The sequence below is a fragment of the Sceloporus undulatus genome, chromosome 2 (assembly GCF_019175285.1).
Source record: "Sceloporus undulatus isolate JIND9_A2432 ecotype Alabama chromosome 2, SceUnd_v1.1, whole genome shotgun sequence".
NCBI classification, from domain to species: Eukaryota; Metazoa; Chordata; class Lepidosauria; order Squamata; family Phrynosomatidae; genus Sceloporus; species Sceloporus undulatus.
Genome location: NC_056523.1, coordinates 117265690 through 117281019, shown reverse-complemented (window position 1 = coordinate 117281019; position 15330 = coordinate 117265690). Strand labels below are relative to the sequence as shown.

General features: G+C 37.8%; 1 protein-coding gene across 1 annotated transcript in view; it reads left to right on the top strand.

Moving 5' to 3' along the window:
- The window catches only part of LOC121920391 (teneurin-2-like), an 89804-nt gene that overhangs the window by 70977 nt on the left and 3497 nt on the right, over positions 1-15330 (top strand). The gene's annotated exons all lie outside the window — the stretch shown is intronic.

Sequence of the window (15330 nt, the reverse complement as noted above, 5' to 3'; positions counted from 1 at the left end):
GCTATTCAGAACCTCCTTCACTTGATAAGGTATAGGCATATCTGGTTTCTCTATGACAGGGGTTTGTTTGTTTGTTTGCTTGTTTGTTTATTCAATGTACACCCCACCTTTCTCCCACCAGGAGACCTTTGACTGTTCCCTTTTGCCCCAAAGCTGGAGTGGATCCACCTGTTTGTCCATAAACCTATGGAATGGAGGAAGAAAAAACAGCATTTCCTGATGTGGGAAACTTTCACCTCCTGTATACCCCCAGCTCTCTTAGATCTTAGGGGACAGTGAGAGGAGACTGAAACCTCCTCCTACTTGTAGACTAAAAAATGTGTACATGAGGGAGACTATGTGTTTGTAGAGTTTGTATGTTTGTATGAGTTTGTATGGTGGGTAGATTGTATATGTGTGCATGTGCATGCATGAACATGCAGTATGTGCCTTTCTCAGCTGATACCCAAAGCAGCCTTCAGGCCCAAAGGACTACACATCCCTCCACTGCAACATTTTGTTCCAGGAGGCAGATACAGTATATATATGTCTGGAGAAGGGATTTAAGTTCCATTTATTTCAGTGACCTTATAAATGTCTGCCTTCCTCCAACACACCTGCAAATTAGGTGCATGGAGACTACAGTGCACAGATATTACCCAGATCTGTGACATACTGAATTCTCTGTAATCATAATTTTCTAGTTCAGGTGTAAAACAATTTTGAATGAAAAGGAGTAGTTTTTATTTATGTATCAGATTTAGTGAATTACGAGATTAATCATACCCAGTCATTCTGTTCCTTGCACATATAATAACAAGGACTGGAATCACACTTGGGAGTTTTCCCCCAAAGTTCTGTGTATTTGGGGACATGACACTCACAAAACATAAGAGACAAGAGTTTGCTTAGAGAACCTACACAGACATAGGCTCTAACCAAACTTACTGAAAGGGCGAGTGTCAGGTGTAGGTGTCACTCAAATATTTTTCCATCTCACTTTGTGTGCCTTGTACCTGTCATGTATGTCACAGAAGCAGACTGGTGTGCCACAAATCCAGATATATAAAAAAAGTTAGATGTTGAATCTTGTGCAGTATATTTAGCAGTCCAGTTGACTGAAACATGGTTTACTCCCAGGAAAGGAGGTTATAGGGTTGCAGCCTCAGGTCAAATTCTTAAAATGTAAAATGAACCACAAAGAAATAATGCATCATGACCAAATCCTACATTTACAACTCTGGAGACAGAAAATCACATCCATGTCCATAGAGACTGAAGTGTGTTCAATTTTGGACTTTACTTGTTTTGCATCTTAGACATTTTGGGATAGTTGCCATTATAAAGACACTCTCCTTGGCTGGGTCCCATGCTTCCTCTGTAAACATAGTAATGTTTGTGTAACATTACTAGCTGAGACCCATGGAGATGCATCAAATGCTAGCAAACTCCCTGTACCAGTATTGTAATGTGAGAAGTACATGAATGCTCCAGACTCCTTATGTTGTGGCATAGGGAGCAGTTGTGTAGCATGAAAGGTTATGAATTGGTCCATAGTGAAGAACAGTTAAGAAAGCAAGAACAATGATTACAATGTACCTCTTTGTCTATAAAATGACAACATTATGTTGTGTGAAAAACATTTTCTTTTCACAATGACAATGTACTGATGAAATTTACTGCTAACAAATTATGGGGATAACATCTAATTTAAATTTCTTTTTTTAAAAAAAAAAGCATTAGAGAAATTTGACAGATTTTAGTCAATGGGCAGACCTTTCACGTTCAGAGGTGCTGGATACTGAGAAGGAAAGCAGAGGAAGACTATATTCTTCATTATTTGTTTATTAACTCGAAGAAACAACTATCTGCAAACAGAATGTTGGCCTTTAAAAAGGCTGTCAAGATGGATCTCTTCCGGTAGGCCTTTCCGGGATAGATAACCCCAGCCTCAGGAATTCCTCTTCTCATGAGAGTCCCCAAGGTCCTCCCTGGACATGCTACCATAGTTTACTGTTTTATTTGTTTTGTTTTGTTCTGTTTTGTTTTTGTCTTGTAATAATGTGTGTGTGTTAATATTGATTAATTTGTTGGTTTTAATTATAATTGATTTAATATTTTTAAGGGGGGGATTTTGATGTACAATGTATTGTATTTTACTGTTGTTAGCTGCCCCGATTGACCTCAAAGGGGCGGGATATAAATAAATGTTTATATTATTATTATTATTATTATTATTATTATTATTATTATTATTATTATATAGATTCACCTTTGGTCTTATTCAGTAAAATCTTTTTATGATGGTGATGATGATAATAATAATAATAATAATAATAGTTTATTTATATACCACTTTTCCAAAAGATCAAAGCGGTTTACACAGAATTAAAACCAACTACAAACATATTGTATATGCATCTTGACCAGCTGGTTAAGTAGAGAGGTAAATGTGTGGTCTTATTGTAGAAATGCAGAGAATTGCATTTAATTCTACCTACACTTTACAAGCAATATGGAAAGATTAACAATTCTCTAGCAATACTGACTTGCACCAACAGATGTATTTATCTTACAATAGCAATTATTGTACCATCCAATTTTGTTATAGAAAGGGTCAGTATATTTGCCTGAGCTCCTGGCTGTATATTCTATTTGCAGATGCCAGTCGTTGGCAGATAAAGCAAAAAATTAACTAAGTCTTAAGAGCAGAAATGCCATCTGTAGGAATGTTCAAGCCCGTGTTTAATTGGCTATGTTGATGCCTAGCACTCCATTTTATAACACGGCAGGAGAAATTGACAATGAGAGCAAATACTCATTTTATAAGGTCTAAATAATGAGAAGAAAATAGAATCTAGCAAATTACATATAAAATATTCCTAATTTCAGAGGTAGGAAGTAAACATGAAAACAGGGCAGTACAATAAAATATATTTTATTCATAGTTAGATTCAAACCACTTTAATGCTCAATTACCACTTATTTTTGTAATAAGCTAGTGAAACATTAGCCTGACATTTGCAGTACATTGGCCTGGCATTTTCAATCAAGTACTAAACCATTTGTCAATTTCAATCCCCCCCCCTCTCTCAAAAATAAACATTTAAATTTTAGGAAATGTGATGCTAGCTTTTATGGGGGGGAGGGGTGAAATTCCAGTACTTTTGAGTGAACAATACTAAGCACATTTTCTTTTTTGGAAATGGCTATGAGAAGTAAGAACAAATATGCCATCATTCTGCTCTGTATAGGTAATGAAAGACTCATGCTTTGCTGCCATTGGTTCTGCTCTGCAAATTTGGCACTAAGTTCCTCTTTTATCTTCACTGTGCCAGTTCCAAACCTGCCCACAGTTCTCTTCCTAATACAAAAAATAATGCTTTAACATTGGTTAACACTTAATTGGCTGCTCTTGGATAGGCTGCTTTTGGATACAGAAACTGAAATTCAATAAAATTCCAACTGGTTCAAGGAAATCATCACCATCATCCCAGCTTTCTCCCACTATAGGAGTATGAACAATATGGCATTGTTTATCAGGATCACATTATGTATTTATGGTTATAAAGATTCTGTTACAGACATATAACTTTTACTTTATTCCTTTGGTCTGGTGTAATGTCCACTTCTTCACTTTTTAAAAAATATTTATTCCACAAACTTTCTCTCATCAAACTGTCATGATGTATTGGTTATTCCTGTCATCTTTGCCAGTAACTGTTGCAAAGACAGATTGGTGGAATTGCTAATATGTACAGTGTTTAATTGGAAAATGATTTAGAGGCATAAAATAGGAAAGATAATCCAACCTTTACTTCTGAAAATTCATCATTCTTAGGTATTTATGTATTCCACGTTTTATTGGAAAAGGTCAGTGCCATTTGTACATTGGATCATCACATTGTCCCTGGGAGTGAGATAAGTTAGCCAAAGATATTTTGATGAAGTTTTTTTGTGTATTTATCCTACACAGTTATATCTTATAATTTGTTGAGATACTGAGAATTACCTGTACTCTGAATGACAACAATAAAATTTTCTAATGGGAAATTCTGAGTACCTCACCATACTACAATCCCTAGGCTGGAGTCATGGGTGTAATACCAAAATGCTATGATTCTGTAATATATATACACTTATGATTTCTGAGAGGATTTAAACTGTGGTATCCCTGGTTTGACTACAGCAATCTATCTACTAAATAAATTTTGTCTTCATTAAGTAAACCTAGGAATTAGTCATGATTCCAAAAGCTATGCAGTTTCCTCTGTGGCCCTTGTGACCCTTCAAACATGTCCTCCTTCAAATAGCAGCATTCATGTGATCCATTAAACACTGTAGCTGTATAAACTGTCTTTTTCATTTGTCCATGGCTGGCTGGCTGGCAACCAATTGTATGGAGCTTCTTGACCTTACTCAACTAGAATATAAACTGATTGCATAGGAAAGAGCCACGGGGTTGCTCCCCACTCAAGTGAACAAATCATTTAAATATTATCTCAACCACAAGAGACTAGCTTCTACAACTAGCATAATATTTAAAAGGTCCCAGTGCCAATAACAAGCAGCTTTGACAGAAGGGTGTTTCTAAAGCAATTGTGAAATGGGATAATTTGTTCAAAGAAAGCAAAGACATTTCAGTTGAAAAGTAGAAAGCAGTGGTGTGAATTTAAGCAGATTTTTAAATCTCAGCCATTGTCTCTCATCTAAATAAGTACCAAAATAAATGGTCATCATGCGACCTCCATCTGTCATAGAATAATATGATTTCTATAATATTTATATTTACTTTTTAACAGTATGTACCCCATTCATTTCCATTTCTGATAATGGCATATGAATGGAAAATATAATTGGGATTATGTTGTGCAATGGAAAGCATTTTCATCTGTCATTCATGTTCCTCCCACTGCATTATTTTTTTCTCTTTGACCATCTTGTTCCTATCTTGTTAGCATATCATTCCATCTGGACTGCCTTTTCTGTGCATCCTTTCCTTCTTGCCAAGAAGCTTCTCCTCGCCAAATATATGCATTTAGTGGTAACTTACATTTAGATAAACTATGGATGCTTCAATTATCAAAGAGTGTACATGGTATAGACGTGATTATTATATGTTTAGTCTCCCAAATGAGTAACGAATAAAATTACACTATACCCTATGCTTTAAGAGATCAGATTTCTTCAGAGGGGCAGATTAATTAATGGGACTTCAATTTTAAATTGCATTCATTCTCATTTTTGTTGTTAACTGCACTCAAATTAACATCAAGTCATGGTGACCCCATGCATTAAACATCTCCAAGACCCCCCCCCCCGACCTCTGCTTCTCTGCTCAGGTCATCCAGACTCAGGCCTGTGATCTCTTTGATTGAGTTTAACCATCTAGTGTGTGGTTGTCCTCTCTTTATGCTGCCTCCCACCTTTCCTAGCATCATTGTATTATCTAATTATTCATTTTTCCTCATGATGTAGCCAAAGTACAACAGCCTCAATTTAGTAATCTTGGTTTACAGAGGGAATTCAGGCTTGATCTGTTCTAGAATCCATTTGTTTGTCTTCTTGGCCGTCCATGGTATTTTCAATACTTTTCTGCACCAGCACATCTCAAATGAGTTGATTTTCTTCGTATCGTTGTTGCCCCCCCCCCCCCACTGTCCAGCATTCACAGCCTGGCATCGTGATGGGGAATATAATGGTTTGGACAATCCTCATTTTAGTGTTCAGAATTATGTCTATACATTTTATGATCTTGTCCTATTCTTTCATAGCTATTCATACCTATTCTTCTGATTTCTTGACCACAGTTTCCTTTCTGATCAACATTTGAACCAAGGTATGGGAACTCTTTGACTGTTTCAATTTTCTTGCTTTCTAGGATGAATTCTTGTAGGTCTTCCATGGTCATTGTTTTATTATTATTATTATTATTATTATTATTATTATTATTATTATTATTCAGCATTAGTCCAACCTTGACACTTTCCTCTTTCACCTTCTTCAGTAATTGCTCCAGGTCTTTGTTGGTGTCTGCTAGTAGTATGTGTCATATGTGTATCTTAGGTTGCTAATGTTCCTTCCTGGCTCTGAGTCCAAGACTGCTCTGCATACGATATTTTCTGCATATAGTTTAATAAATAGGTTGATAGTATGCAGCTTTGCCAGACACCTTTGCTGATTGGGAACCATTCTTTTTTGTTCCTATGGCAGCCTCTTGTCCTGAGTAGAGGTTATGCATCAGGGCAATCAGATGTTGTGGCACTCCCATTCCTCTAAGCAGAAGCTTTTTTGCGATCTCTGCAGTCAAAGGCTTTGCTGTAGTCAATAAAGCACATGCAGTTTTCTTCTGGAATTCCCGGGTGCACACCATTCTCCAACATATGTTTGCAGTGTGATCCCTAGTGTTTCTTCTTTTCCTGAATCATTCTTGTAGTGGTAGAGTAATGTGTTTATAATATTGATTATTCCTGTAACAAAATAAATACGTGGATAGCTTTTTAATGCTGAAACTTTTTTATAATTTTAATTTATATTACAAACTTAAAATATTATATAATACAATTAATTATATATATAGCAGTCATAACAGTGAATCTTCATTCTGTACAAACTTCCAAACAGTTCATCACTCCATATAAGGTTGATTTTCTATTACTATTTCATTCTCAGTTCCTCATCTCTGAAATGCTGAAACTTTTTTGCATTAAAAAAAAGAAAGGAAAGGAAAGGAAAATTTTGCAATTCTTCTGGTTGCCTTTCACCTATTTTCAGCCATTCAGTGGTACGAAAAACTGGTGTAGTCCTCAAGACACTGCTGTAACAGCAACCAAGACTTAAAAACAGTGCTCTGTATTTTACAATATCTTGATATCAGCCTAGATTAACAGCAGAAGATAGATGAATGGATAATTCAGTTATCCTTTTCCCCATCTCAAGGTAGGTCCTGAATTAGGGAGACTGTGAGACTCTTTGGAGTAGACTCATTAACACTTACATCTGCTCCATATTTCCAATCTATGGTTGGAATCCAATTGTGCCAGAGTTTTATTTTAATTTTCAAAAGCATTTCTTGTACAATCACTAAAAAAATATTTTCTCCTAAAATTCCTGGTCCTCTAAAAGTATCTATTTTTATACCTTTTTTTTAAAGATAGGCAGGTTATAAACCGCCATAAAGTACGCGCTCCGCGCATACTAGGGTTAGGAAGGGCCATATTAGGGTTAGAGGTTCTTACCTTCCTGATGGCCCTTCCTCCCAGTACGTGCGGAGTGCGGACTTTATAGTGGCGCCCATCCACATGGGCGCTGCCATTTTGACGTCTTGGATGCTGTGCGTCCAGACGTGTCACGGCGGAAGTGACGCCGCGAGGGTATGCTCCGCCCCTCGTGGTGCCACTTCCACGTTCCGAAAAGGAGTGCCATTTCGGCACTCCTTTTTCGCTGTGTGGGGAAGCCTCGTGGTCTGGCCGCTGGAGCTTCCCTACGCAGCAAATGGCGGCGAAGGGAAAACGGCCCCTTGAGGGCCGTTTGTAACCCTCCATAGTCATTATAAATATTTTCAGATGTCATGATTTTGTTTTCTATAACAGTTTTTTCTTTAAATGCTTTCAAAAATGCGGAAAAACAACAACAACTCAAGAGCTACATGTCACCTTAAAGACTAACAGGTTTTATATAGCATATGGTTTGAGATGCATGGGGTGGAGCCTCAGTTGAAAAGTTATTATACACATATTTGGATGGGCAGATGGATGGCAAATATAATCAGTGAAGTGATAGGGATAGAAATGTTTTTTAATAGTACAGGCATTGGTCATTATTTTAAGAATGATTGTTAAGAAATTTAATAAGAAGATAGCATAGGCATCCTGACATAGATAAGTTGATTAGCTCATGTATAACCTTTGTCGTATTCAGTTCTTAAAGAACAGTAGGGAATTCTTAGGGATTTTGTGTGAGTGAGATGTTCTAATCAATGGGATAATGAAGCACAACAATGCAAATGACAGAGAAAATAACCTACTGATGCAGTGACCAGGGATGGCATCTCTCCTCTAAATGCCTGCTTGGAGTCGGTAATGGGCTGGATGAGGGAAAACAGACTCAGTTTGAATCCAGAGAAAACAGAAGTGTTCGTGATAGGTTCCCCGGACCCGGGGATGGAAATTTGTCCACCTGTCCTGAATGGGGTCATGCTTCCCCTGAAGGACTCAGTTCGCAGTCTGGGGGTGCTTCTGGACTCGTCGCTCCACCTGACTTCTCAGGTGGATGTGACAGTCAGGAGCACCTGTTACCAGCTTCGGCTGATACGCCAGCTGCGACCCTACCTGGGCCGGGGGGACCTTGAAATGGTGGTACATGCTCTAGTAACCTCTCAGTTGGATTTCTGTAATGCGCTCTACATGGGGCAACTCTTGTACCATACCTGGAAGCTTCAATTAGTACAGAATATGGCAGCTAGGTTGGTCACTGGATGCTCCAGGACCAGCCATATAACACCTATCCTACAAGATCTACATTGGCTGCCTATTCGCTTCTGGGCGCAATACAAGATGTTGGTTATAACCTATAAAGCCCTAAATGGCTTGGGCCCAGGGTACTTGGAGGACCACTTCTTCCCATATAATCTGCCCCACACTCTCAGATCGGCCGGGAAGCATTTGTTAAGGGTTCCTAAGTCAAAATACACCTTGACTGCACAAAGGGCGTTTTCCATCTCGGCTCCGCAGCTCTGGAACTCTCTTCCCAACGAGCTCCGCTCCGTCACTTCTCTTGATCTCTATAGGAAGGAATTAAAGACCTTTCTCTTCCGACAAGCTTTCCCTCATGTATCCTGACTTCATGCTGTTCTCCCCTGTTGTACAATGGTTTTATTCAGCTAGACTGGTTTTTCTGGTTTTTTATGCTGTAGTGTTTTAAACGTAATGAGCTGTTTTTATGATGTTTATATTTATGTTTTGTATTCTGTTTTTGTATTTCTTTTGCCTTGTTGTAACCCGCTTTGATCTACCCTGGAAAAGCGGGCTATAAATAAAAATTATTATTATTATTATTATTATTATTATTATTATTATTAAGTAGTGCCTATTAACAAATAGTATCGGATGGTGGTACAGGTTTCCTTCCATCAATGAGCAGTGCAGAGACCCACAAAGTATCTTCAAGATATGACATGATAAAATCGCCAACCCAAATTGTACAGTCATGTACATTACTTCTACTTTTGTGTTTTAAAGTATTTCAACGATACAGCTAAAAGTAACTCCCACCAGGCCAAGAGCACGTATGTTAAATATACATATGTTAAATACATAGAGGCATTAAAGTGGTGGAGGTTTTGAATAAGTAATATACGTTGTGATAAAGGCCAGCTTGATCTCTAAGGATATGTTACCTAACATTATACAGAACACTAGAACAGGAAGGTACTGGCATGGGTCAAATGGCAGTGTTTCTGTTCTGATGCATATTTCAGTTTGTTTGAATAGTTACGGTAGCTTCTTATCGCTAGGAACCATGTGCATTTTGCCAAGCATTTAATTTTCAAAACATCAGAAATGTCTGAAAAAGGCAAGCTCTTTATCTCTACGTCCCTTTCATGATAGTTCCACTGATCACATAGAAAATAACAAGAGGAGTCATTAAGTTCATTTCTGGCATAGAACATGACACTTTTTTACGTCCAAACAAAATGCTAATTAGAGTATAAACATCTGGGCATTTAAAAGATATTAAATTCTACAGCTTATCATTAAAATGTTTTTCCACATTTGTAAAACAGCTTATTTCAGTTAACATATTCATGTTCTGCTTTTGTTACCAGCAAACTGGAATATATTTTAAACATCACTGTATGCTTGTTGGAAATCTTTGTTTCAAGTTGGCTTAATAACAGAGGTTTCCCTGCACCATCATTATCCCCTTCAATTTCTAATTAATATGACACTTTCACAGCAAAATCTTAATGCTTATTGATACACCTATTACTAAATCCACTCTCCATGGTGTGCGTGTGTGTGTGTGTGTGTGTGTGTATGTGTTCAGTTATTCAGGTTCCAATCATGTAAATGGTGGTTATGCCTATATAGAGATAGAAATATCTGAACAGAGACCACATGTTGTTAGGCATAAGCAGATGTATCATTAGGCATATGTTTGCATTTGTCACATATCTGTGTTCCTGATTTAGTTTAAGCCAAGACAATTTCGGTCTAAGGTTCAGTAACAAATGGTGCCTACCACCACCCATTCAAAGGAGGGAGGGAAAACAAATTTTCATCAACCAACTTTTTTTTAAAAAAAAAATCCAAATAGTAGCCTGCAAGATTATTAGATGTGAACACTTCATTCACGTTTCTGTCACTGCATGGAAACCAAAAGCATCAGATTCTTCGATTTCTTCCCTCTCTTTCTAAATGTATGCATATTTGCAAATTATTTACAAATTAAAATGCACAGGTTTGTAAAAATGTGCACAAGCATGCTTTCGTCAATAGGTAAAATGTTTTAAAGCCTGCATATTACACTATAGGAGAATAGTGCATTACACTGTTATAATGAATCCCATTTTGGGAGAAAGGTGGACTACCAATCCATTAAATAAATAAACAATAGTGCTATTATTCCACTTTAACTGCCATGACTGAGTCCTGTAGCATTCTGAGGTCTGTAGTTTAGTGAGGCCTAAGAACTCTTTGGCTGATAATTCCAAATACTCTTCCCTAAATTGCAAGGAGGCAGCTGTAGCAGTAAAAGTGAAATAATAGTGTTATAACAGTAAAGTGCAGTATTGTGCAAATCTTTAAAAATGTGTTAACTGGGGAAAATATATACCAAGCTGCATGGAATCCCATTTTGGGAGAAAGGCAGGATATACATCCCATAAAACAAACAAACAAACAAACAAACAAACAAATACAAATGTGTTACTTTCCATGTTGAGGGGGGGGGGTAAAGTCTTGTGACTTGTGAAACATGGATGAGAAGAAATTTCAGGAGAGATTCAAAGAAAAAATGAAAGTATGATATTTTCACATCCCTAAGTCAATGTGAATAATTATTCAAAGCCAACCACAGTATTTTGACTCAACATACAAAAAACTCTTTCAGATACATGTCCCCATTTCTAGCAATAATAACAGGTTTTCTGCACTTTCATGACAAACAGATTTATCACCTGAGTTAGTGCTCCATTCTGTTCACTGTTTCTTGTTTTGAAAGCTAGTTTAGGAATCTTATTCTACCACAAGTTACCCTTATACTATATTGTTTTTAAATTGTAAGCCGCCCCGGTTGCCCTGGATAGAGAGGTGGGATATAAATAAAAATATTATTTATCAGTCCTTGATAACATGTTAAGATTGGTGTGCTAGTAGAGGAAATTGTCCAAGAGGGGGTTTGAAAGTCTACATATGTTTTTTGTTTATTAATGGTGAGATGAGGAAAACGTTACCTTATTTGCATATTGCGGAATTGAAAGATTCTGCCATTTTGTTCAAAGCATGTTCTGTGGCTCACCCCTGGCATAAATTAGTCCCCAATTTTTGATCACTGATCTTTGACTACATATCTGCTCATGCTTGTCAGACGTTGAGAGAACCTTTGTGTTTTTGTGGTACCATGAATTCTCATTCTGAGTCCATGTTTTACTTAACCATAGCATGCCACTAAAACCTCATCTCATTAATCTGCAAAATGGGAATAATTATGCTGACCATCCTTATAGCAGTCTTCCTGAAGCTTTTTTTTTTAATGTTCTATGCTCACTCTGCTTTCTGAAATCCCCAGTGCACCAGCAGCAATCTCTTTGACAGTCCAGGTCCAAAGACTATTCACACAAAGCTCAATGTATGCAGACCATCTGTGTGTAGACTGCCTTTGAACTGGGGCATTTATCCAACACTGGCATGCAAAGAGGATAAGAACAGAACAGCTCAGATTCCCCTGTGAAACTGGGAAGAACAGCCTGTAAAGAAAGCAAGAGGGGAAGAGAGCTGTTGTGGCTAAAAGCTTCTTTAAGGCCCCTGACCTCTTTGCAGTTTCCATGGTTAGCATAGCAATATTGGTGGTTGCGACACAAAAAGTACAATATTTGGGTGTATCTTTCTGTTCAACCTGGTCCAGAATTCTCTTGCTCATCAGACCCTTGTGTCTTCCCACTCCATGTTTCTTCTATTTGGATTCTCTGGCAGTTATCTGTTGACTGGTTTTGGGGACAGTCTTTATGTCTGAACATAATAAATATGAACTCACTAAGGTTATGCATAGAACGTCATCATGTGGATTCACAATTTTGTAAGATCCCTTCTTTCTCATTCTCAGTGTTTTCCTCCTGAGAGGAAAGTTCTTGTAAATGGTATGATTGGGTTGAACGTGTCTTTGTTACTTGCCACGCCTTTCAGATTATATAAAAGCTGCAGTGACAGATGAAAAGGGGGGTTTGGGTGCTCTCTGCCCTGGGTACAAAACATATGAGAGTGGAGTGGTGTCTCCTCACTACCTTCTCCCTCACTGATGTACCAAAAAAAGGAAGAAGGTCTTAGCTATGAGGAACCACAAATTGAGCAGCATACACTTGAAACTTGCCTCAAGGCAAGCTGATCTCCACAACCTCCCCTTCCCCTTGGAATTCCCTTCACACAAGGCTGTCCTTCAGTGAAGCAGAACAGAGGGGAGGAGATCAGGATGGGACAATTGTAGGTGCTTGTTCCTTTTGAAATGCAACCCTATGCCCTCAAAAAAGTACAGTCAGCCCTCCGTTTTTGTGGGGGACCTGTTCCACCCCCTCTCCACCCACCCACCCCCCGCAAAAATGAAAAATACCAATATTCAAGCCTCATTGGCTTGAATGGTGGCATGCACATACATCATTTTATCCCCTTCCATTTGCTGCTCCCAAGTCTGCAAAAATGGAAGGGTGACTGTATTCCTGTTGCAGCAGAAGGGGAAAAAATGAGGGGTAGAAAACAAGGGGATTTAGCAGTCCCTTTATGACTAACTGGTTTATATTTTAGAATGAGCATTTCTGAATATCAGTCTACTTGCTCAGATGCAATGACTGAGGAAGTGGACTGATATCCACAAAAGCTCATTCTAAAATATAAATCAGTTAATCTTAGGGCTGTAGACTCCTCCCCCCTCCTTTTCCTATTTATTTTTATTTGTGTAAGAGAGAGTGTTTTCCTGCAAGACAACTCTCAGTTTATAGTGACACAATGATAATGACTGCACTTTCAAAGCTCACAAAAAAGAGAGTTCTTGTTGCACCCCCTGCTTCCTGTGTATTGACTCCATGTGTCCACAGTCTGCTCCAGAGCTTTATTCTAAAACTGCTAACATATTTCTTTCTTCTTATATACTTCTGTTATCAGAAGAGGTAATACTAGTCTCAAACTTCATTATGAAACCCTCAAAAAAATGGGGAAAGGAGTTATTACTCAGAATCCAGAGACTCATAGTGTTAGTTCAATTAGCAAATAAACATTTTAGGGTTGTATTGTCTATCTGAACCCTATCTCCCACCTCCTATGACTCATCAAGGGGAGAACGCAGTTATTCACACATCTTTGTGGGCTTTCCAGAGAGGCATCTGGTGGACCACAATCCTAATACTCTGTGAGGCCTTCTTGCTAACAGTTTGTAGTTTGTGCTGGGGTGTTTCTGGTCAGCTCTACAAATGAAAAAAAAAGAGGAAAAATATGTCAAGCTAACACATGCTTAATGTGTGAAGCTTCATGTGTGAGACGTTTCAACTGTGGAATATTTGTTTGTTTTCTTGAACATTTAGATAAAGAACTGCTCTCTACAATTATAAGGTCTGTGTACTATATAATTTCTGTTGTTCTGTACCCACCTTTAGAGTCTTTCTGCTGTGGATATTCAATTAATAAAGGGTTTCAAAAAATGAATAATCCATTTTTTTGGTGACACGTGTAAATGGAGAGATAGTTGCCTAAGCACTGAACAGGATAATGACTAACAAATGTGAAAATATTTACCCTTGCAGCTAACTAATTTTTTTAAGAAGTATGCTAAACTAGGAAAAAAATGACCACAGTTATGTGACTACATCTGTATAAAATATTTGTTTGGTGTCTGTATTAAGTATTCAGTCAATGTCTATGGAAGTATAAAGATATATGGTGTAGAATTATTTTTATGCATACAAACACATACAAACACACACTTACTGTGGGTGGCAATAAGTAGTGTACAGCCAGTACTTGTAGAGTTAAAGGACTCTGTTACTTTGATTAGCAAGGAGAATGATATCATCTGTCACCTCCATATGACTTCACTCTCACCTGCAATCCTCCCTGTATCTGGAGGGAAGAATGCATTTTCTAGTTACAACATATTGTTGTATGCCATATCTGCTGTAATGGAAAGTCTTTCAGGGTGGCTTAGTCTTGAACGGACCATTAAGACTCGATAACTTTACAAGTGCACTGCTCTTGGTGAAGAGGAAAGCTGTAAGATCTGGGTTGTTGAAATCTATTGTCAAAATTGGTTGACACTGACTGAAGTGTTTCTTCCTGCTGCTAGGAAAAGGAACACCTAGAAAAGCTTGATCTGTGGTCTTATGCTGTTTAGAAACATGCAAGTCTCTCTTTTGCTTTCCATGCAATGTCAGTTCTCTCCAGCCAAAGTCTAATATGCTATCTAGTACACTGTTGTTTGCCAACTCACTGCTACATGAGTATCAGCAGATCCTAACAAGCTGTGTATTATGCTACATATTCTTTGTGGAGAAGTTATATTACACACACAGAGAGAAAGAAAAAAGCAGACCACCCAACATTTTTGGACTGTTTGGTGATAAGGGGGACTACTTGTGATGAGTCACTGCATGCCAAATTTGCCATCACATCACCGAATATTAGAGGAGTATCATGATGACAGCAACCAAAAATCAGTCATAGTAATAATGCATTCTTTATAGTAAACCTATACTGTACAGGTGAAATCTCTGACCTTAAGAACCTATCACATTGTTACAATAAGCATCCTGGACTAAATTAACTTTGGCATCTCACTATCACCTGCCTAGATATTTGGTTAACGCTAATAAATTATGTCTATCCACCCTAAGTATTAAACATCCAGCTGCTACTTCCCTGTAGTCAAGGAAGAGCATGCAATGTGTTTACAGGCCTTTCATAATTCATTTTATCCACCACCATTAGCTACTGCATTCTTACATAATTCTTACATAATTTTTCATCTTTAAAAAAAAACTCCCACAGAAGGAGAGTGTTATAATTTATTGCACAATGACTAACAAACAATATTACAAGTTAGGTATCTGCCCAATTTTTTTAACTGGCTCATTTGTGCAATTCCTCTGAC